The sequence below is a fragment of the Eumetopias jubatus genome, unplaced genomic scaffold (genome assembly GCF_037043125.1).
Source record: "Eumetopias jubatus isolate StellerSeaLion01/CBP00866 unplaced genomic scaffold, mEumJub1_p1.0 scaffold_7, whole genome shotgun sequence".
NCBI classification, from domain to species: Eukaryota; Metazoa; Chordata; class Mammalia; order Carnivora; family Otariidae; genus Eumetopias; species Eumetopias jubatus.
The window spans coordinates 100,748,947-100,756,748 of record NW_028274813.1 but is presented as its reverse complement, the minus strand read 5'-3'; positions in this window follow the sequence as shown (position 1 = coordinate 100,756,748).

Sequence of the window (7,802 nt, the reverse complement as noted above, 5' to 3'; positions counted from 1 at the left end):
AGAGAACAAGTTGTAGAAATCTTCTAGGCACTAGAATAAGAAGGCAAAGATATGTGAAATAGGGGGCAAAGAGGTAAGAAAATTAGATCAGACTAGCAAGTCTAACATGTGAATAATAGAAATTCCTGAAATAGTTGGTGGTGTCTGGATGCTCAGTTGGTTAAGCAGCTGCCTTTGGCTCAGGTCATGATCCCAGAGGCCTGGGATTGAGCCCCACATCACGTTCCCTGCTCAGCAGGGAGTCTGCTTCTCCCCCTCCCTCTGCTCCTCTACCTGCTTGTGCTCACACACTCACTCTCAAATAAATAAAATCTTAAAAAAAAAAAAAGAAATTCCTGAATTTGAGAACTGAGTAAATGAAAACGAGGAAATTACCAGATAAAAGTTCAAGAATGTTTCCTAGACTTGAAGGACATGTGTTTTCATAGTGAAAAGAACCAAGTGCCCACCAAAATGGATGAAAATAGAACTATACCAAGGTATATCATGATAATATTTCTGAGCACTGGGGACAAAAAGAAGGGCCTAAAACTTCCAGAGAGCAGGGCAACAGTTATATACAATCAAGGATCCAAATCGCTTGGGACTTTGCATGTGCTCCTGACCTAGCATTCTGTACCTAGCCAAAATAGCTGTGAAGTATAAGGGTTGAACAAATGACATTTTTCAAACATGTAAGGCCTGAAACATTTTACCCCCACCCCTGCAGCTTTTTCTCATAAAGCAACTAGAAGTGTTCCATCAGAATGAGAAAGCAAACACCTGATGATGAAGATACAGATTTTAAGAAAAGGAGAATTAAATTTAAGAGAGAGATGAAGACAATTTTCAGGATGATGGTGAAGGGAGATTCCTGGATGAATCTATGCAACAGACCAAGAGAACAGCCAGAAGATTGGAGCAACTCAGAAAGTTCAGGAAGAGATAATTCTTTTTTTTTTTTTTTAAGATTTTATTTATTTGACAGAGAGAGACACAGCAAGAGAGGGAACACAAGCAGGGGGAGTGGGAGAGGGAGAAGTAGGCTTCCCGCCGAGCAGGGAACCTGATGCGGGGCTCGATCCCAGGACCCTGGAATCATGACCTGAGCGGAAGGCAGACGCCTAACCATCTGAGCCACCCAGGCGCCCCCAGGAAGAGATAATTCTAAAAGATAAAATCCATAGTGTCTGTATTGGAAGGAAAGCTAGGTAATTGGGAGAGTCTGAAGATAAAGTAGTGAGAGCTCATTAAAAAACTAAGAAAACTAAGCAAAACAAAGGAAAACAGGTAAGTATTTACTCTAGGGAAAAGGGTCATACAAGAAAGAAGAAAATTGTGGTATACTTCATGGCATAGTGGTAATAGGTATTCACATAATCATCATAATGTAAAATTGAATAACAGTCAGACCAAAATTATGATATTAATATGTTGGGTGCATAGAGGATGGGAAAGCATGGACTCATGGTATGTATGAGTGGGGTAGAGAGTAAAATATCTATATTCTTCTTAATATATTTTTTTAAGATTTTATTTATTTGAGGGAGAGCGCACCAGCTGGAGGAGGGGCAGAGGAAGAGGGAGAAGCAGGCTCCCTGCTAAGCAGAGAGCCCAATGCGGGGCTTGATTCCAGGACCCTGGGATCATGACCTGAGCCAAAGGCAGCCACTTAACCAACTGAGCCACCCAGGTGCCCCACCTATATTCTTTTTTATTTTATTTTTGATTGAAGTGTAGTTAACCTATTAGTTTCAGGTATACAACATCGTGATTTGACAGTCATATACATTACAAAATGTTCACTATGCATAATAGGGGTAGTTGCCATCTATCACCATACAAAGTTATTGCAATATTATTGACCGTGTTCCCTTTGCTATACTTTTCATCTCTGTGACTTATTTATAACTGAAAGTTTGTACTGTTTAATCTCCTTTGCCTATTTCACACATCCACCCACCCTCTTCCTTTTGGCAACCACTAGTTCTCTATATTTATGAGTGTGTTTCTCTTTTTTATTATTATTTTTTGTTCATTTTGTATTTTAGATTCCACATATAAGTGAAATCACATGGTATTTGCCTTTCTTGTCTGACTTATTTAGCATGATACCCTCTAGGTCCATCCATGTTGTTGCAAATCGTAAAATTTCATTTTTATGACTTACTCATATTCCATTGCATATATATATCACATCTTCTTTATCCCTTCATCTGTGGATGGACACTTGGGTTGCTTCCATATCAGGACTATTTAAGTAATGCTGCAATAAACATGGGATGCATATATCTTTTCAAATTAGTGTTTTCATTTTCCTTGGGTAAAGACGGATGAGGTGTCCTTAGCTGAGATGGCAGACTTTTTCAACATCTGACAAGTTGTTTGGAGGAAGAGTAAAAATACTTTCTGGAGTCATATGCTTGTCTTTCTTTTTCCAAGGCTGTAGAAGTCAACTTGCTTGATGCTGCAAATATCTGAAATGATAAAAATTGATATCCCTTTGCATAGCTTTTTTTTTTTTCCCTAGTCAAAGCAACTTAAAGGATGAGTTGGCCAAGGCCTTTTTCCTGCCTTCTCCTGGTAACAGCACACCTTATCTTTGCGAAATAGCTTTATTTCCACCTCAGCCACTGCTGCTGGGTGCCTAATGGTTCTCTTTCTTGAGCAGATGACCAAGCCTGTGCTAATCATTGTTCATTCTTCCTCTGGTCACACCACTGGCCCAGGAATGGGAATATAACTCATGTTAGGTCAAACAGGATCCTTTCCTTTACTAACTGGAAGATAGAGAAGATAGAGAAGAGTGGTTGGTTTTTTTAGTTGTTTGTTTTTTTCCTCAGTCTTGCCCATGTGGTTATGGGGATATAAGCTTGAACCGCCTGTAGCTATATTTCTAATGTGTGGAGTTAGTTGTTCAAATAAATTGAAGCAGATATATGGGCAGATAGAGAGATGAAGACTGTTGGGGTGTGGGAAGAGAGAAGTGGGAAAATGAGGAGGAGGTAGGGAAGACCTCTGAGTCTTTGCATCTAGCTGACCCTAAGTCTAGTTCCATCCCTGTCCTTTTCATTGTTGGAGTTCAGAAGTCGACAAATCTCTCTCTTGGCAACCAGAGGGTCCAGACCATTATGAGTAGCCAGCATGTTTTATATCATTAGGCACCAAAAGGTTTTCCATGTTCAAGAAAGAGAGCATACAATGTGCCCATTACCCTCTGCTTAATTTTTTTTTTAACAATTGGGATTATATCATTGAAAGGGAAAGACTCTCCAGTGGGATTGAGAGGTATCTGATGGTTTGACATTTGACACACAGAACTGCTTTGTTTCAACCCCAACAATAAGAAATCTTTAGTTTTTGCAGTTTGTGCAGAGATAAATTTGATTCATTTCAAAATGCTATGTTGCACATTTTATGTTGAATCAGAAAGATTACTTAAAAAGTTAAAAATCTGGGGCGTCTGGGTGGCTCAGTCGTTAAGCATCTGCCTTTGGCTCAGGTCATGATTCCACGGTCCTGGGATCAAGCCCCACATCGGGCTCCCTGCTCAGCGGGAAGCCTGCTTCTCCCTCTCCTGCTCCCCCTGCTTGTGCTCCCTCTCTCTCTGTGTCTCTCTCTGTCAAATAAATAAATAAAATCTTTTAAAAAAAGTTAAAAACCATATTTTAGAGCTTAATAATCTTCTGGACACTGTGTTAGGTTGGCACTTTGGAGAAATTCAGAATAAGTATAATGTATGATCCATGCTCTCATGTTGCTTCAAATCAGTGAAAGATGTAGATTTATGAAATACTTACGTATTACATCATAAGAATTGTAGGCACTCACCCAAAGAAAGGAGCCATTCTCTTGATGCAACTTTTAGCCAGTTTAGTCTAGAACTTGCTTGTAAAGCTCTCCGTTACATAGACTGGTCATCTTTTCCCCTCTTTCCTTGAACCCGGGCATGGGGCAAAGGATGTTTGCTATGAATGAGAATAAAGCAGCAATTCTGCTTTTTTAGGTTAGGTTGTAAATAAACACCCTCAGTATAAACGTGGAAGCCGAAGAACTCCTTTGCTTTGTTAGGAAGGAAGTGAAAAGCTCAGCTGTTCTGTGGGCCAGAAATGCTGAGCCGGCAGGTTCCTTAGCAGAAGGAAAGAAACTGCTTCGCAATGGCTCCATGCCTCCAGGGTTTCCCTGTTCTCATCAGATGCTTCCCCTGTTCCTACAGGCAGGCATCACCCAGAGGAGAAGGGGATGGCAAGGTGCCAGCTGTAAATAATGAATAGCACCCTCATTTACATTCTTTTTTAGTGGTGCCTGTTTGCACACAGCATTGCAGGAACCTGGAGCCTGAGGAAATATGACTTGGAGCTTGCTTGGGCTCCCTCCCTCCACTGTGCCTAGCTCAGGAAAAGGCAGAGCTCTGCCCGTCAGACCATATGGCTTTCTTGAATGTGCTTATTAGTAACAGTGGAGGTGGGTTTATTAGCCTGGGACAGCATCTCTGAGACAGATGCTGAGTTTATGTGTAAAATATGGCTTCCAGCCAAAGCACTAATCATGATCGCCTCTGAAGTGGTTCCAGTCGTCTGTATGAGGCACTCCGGCTCTTATGTTGTTTGTACAAGCTGGTAGTTAGAGGTGTTGTGTACAAGATATTTGTAGTCATAATTTCTCCAAACAGGTTAAGGCAAACATTATGAGAATCAGCATATTAATGTGTTGTGTTTCAAATTAAAATTATAAACACACTTTCCTCATTGGAGGCGTAATCTGCTAGGAAGAAGCCAGATGTTTAATGATGAAACCATTATTTAGGAAGGCCTATCAAAGTAAGACAAATTGTTGTTGTTTAAGTGGAGGGGAGAACCTGCTTTATGCAAGGGAATTCAAAAAAACTGCTTTGAGAGGATTCTTGATTTTGTTGAATTTCCATACCCCTCTTGTTGCTGCTCAAGAGCAAAGGTTTATTTTAGAAACATCACCTCGCAAATAGGAATTCTGCCCTCCTAGGACAAACTACAGACCAGGACAGTGCATTTCCTGGTGAAGAGGTGGTAACTGACGTGCTGCAGTAGTAGTTTGGAAAAAATTTGGTCTCAGAGGGTTTTTGTAGTTAACTTTTGATATTAACTCCCTCTTTCTGTTGTTTCTGAGGTTAGAGTCAGGAAGCAGTGTTTGATGGTGCTTGACATATGTGTCTTCCACTTGCTTTTGAGGCACATTATGTGCAACTGACTCCCACATTCCTATTGTTCAGGTATAAATCATTCCATTAGCCCCTTCTTATCTTTAAAGGGATGCAACCCCACTCCCTTTGCTCTGTGAATATACCTTTCTTTCCTCTTCTCTCTTCTTCCTCCCTCCCTTCCATATTCGACTCCACTTTCTCATGTTTCCTTCCTTCCCTTCTTTCTCCCTTTCTTGTAGGAAACACATCTTAGGGAATATATCTTGTGAAGAGCACAACAAAAAACAGGAAGAAGCACAAAGATGGGCATTGGAAAAGTTTTCTAAAATTTAATGACCTCATATGTTTTGTCCTAAATATTCAAGACACTGCCACTACTATTTTTGAGCTCTGATTTATTCATTTTCCCTAAGTTTTCTTTGCTGTGGGTAGGTTTTTGGATTGTCCCAAGTCTGTTCAGAGTACACAAAGCTGTTTCCTGTAGATTAACTGAAACCATTTTGACATGCACACATTTTTAGTCATTACAACAATGAAAGGAATATCAGCTTGAAGTGATTAGAAACCTTGGGACTTTGGAGGCTTCCCTTTTGTTGGATTCTAGAATCTGGGTGCTGTCAAGTCCTAAGGGAATCCAGAGAAGGCAGTACCTCACCTGAAATTTTTCCACAAAATCGGGAAGATGCACGTTCCCCAAGGGCTCATTTGCCCCGTAAACTTTGCCATTATAAGGGACCAGAAGTCACCCCATAGAGATGAGAATTTGTTATTAAAGATGTCTTGATTTCTATTAATGCTATCTCATTTTCCCTGAAATAATTTAGATTTTTCCTCCTAGTTTGTTCATGTTCCTCTATTTCACTCATTCAAGAGTGCCTGTTAGCCTTTCTTGTTTATATCTTCTTTTTTATTCCAGCAAGTCCTAGCAGGGCCTTGAAGTAGAATCTAACTCAATTACCCATCTTATACTTGAATTCTCTCAACAACATCCTCTCATCTAGGGTTTTCTAGCACATGATTGGTCATATCCAGTGGTAGGACACTTGAATTCTTCCAATCCAGCATATTTCACCTCTAGGTTATTCTAATTTTTAAAATACACTTTTTAGTGTTAGCTTTAAATTGTTTCTTGGTAACCACAACTCAATATCAGGATTGTTGTGACAAATAAATGAGGTAATGAATATAATGTACTTAGCATAGTATCTGCACAGAGAAAAAACACAATAAAAGATAACTGGTTTTATTCTTGCTACTATTGGTTCTTGTTCTGCTCCTTGGAGTTTTTAACACAAACCAATTCCTCCACATGGTATCCCTTTGCATAATTGAAAACAGCTGTTGTCACTTCTTGACCCCCCCCCCAACTCCAGCTCCCTTTCCCATATTTTAAGCTAAATATTCCCATTAAATTGAATCATTCCTCACATGACTGGGCTTCAGTTTCTTGCCACTGCCTTGAGCAAGTTATAGCTTCTTGTTCTAGGCATAGCTTCTAGAAGTGAAAGCAATATTCATGTAAAGGGTGGTTGTTGGGGGTGGGTTCTGCAGAGTATAATAGGTGTAAATGAGCCCTAAGTCACATTATCTTTTCTGGCAGTTATATTAAGTTGATGATTGGATTTATTGTTAACCACATGTCTTAAGTTTTTCTTTTTTGACAGGATAAACCTATACATCTATAATTATTTTTTACATCTGGATTTTTTTCTGAACTAAAAGTAAAGACCCTTCTGTTTATCATAGCTAAGTACCATCTTATTAAATCACTGCAGCTCATTATTCTAGCTCTCAAAGACCTTGTTTGGCTTCATCCACATTGCGCTTTGCTATTGGGTCCACAGAAATAGCTTTCTTTGCTTATAGTTTGAGTTTATTTAGGGAAACCCTGGATTGCTGCAAGATGATGTCTTAACTTGGGCTGCTATAACAAAAATACCTTAGACTAGGTGGCTTATAAACAATAGAAATTTATTTCTCACAGTTCTCGAGGCTGGAAGTCCCAAGATCTAGGTGCCAGCATGGTTAGGTTTTGGCGAAGCCCTCTTCTGGGTTGCAGTTTGCTGACTTGTCATTCTATTCTCACATGATGGAGAACAGAGAGGGAAGCAAGCCCTCTCATGACTCTTACAAGGGCACTAATACCATTCATAAAGACTTTACTCTCATGACCTCATCTAATCCTAGTTACTTACCAAAGGCCCCGCATCCTAATACCATACATGTGGGAGAGTAGGCTTTTAACATATGAATTTTGGGAGACACAGACATTCAGTTCACAACAGATGAGACTGATAGAGCATTTACTAGAAAGGAGAAGGAAGAGTCTGGGTGAGCAGGGTATCTGGGTGGTTCAGTTGGTTAAGTGTGAGACTTGGTTTTTTGCTCAGATTGTGATCCCGGGGTCATGAGATAGAGCCCCATGTCAGGCTCTGCGCTAGCTGTGAAACCTGCTTAAGATTTTCTCTTTCCCTCTCCCTCTGCCCCTCCCTACTCCCTCTCTAAAAAAAAAAAAAAAAAAAAAAAAAAAGTCTGAGTGAGCAGAGTTGTTCATAGTGGCAGAGTTATATTCCAGATTCAATTAGAGTGAAATGGGAACAGAGAAATAGGTAAACAACAGACTCAGCGACCATGAGCACAAATT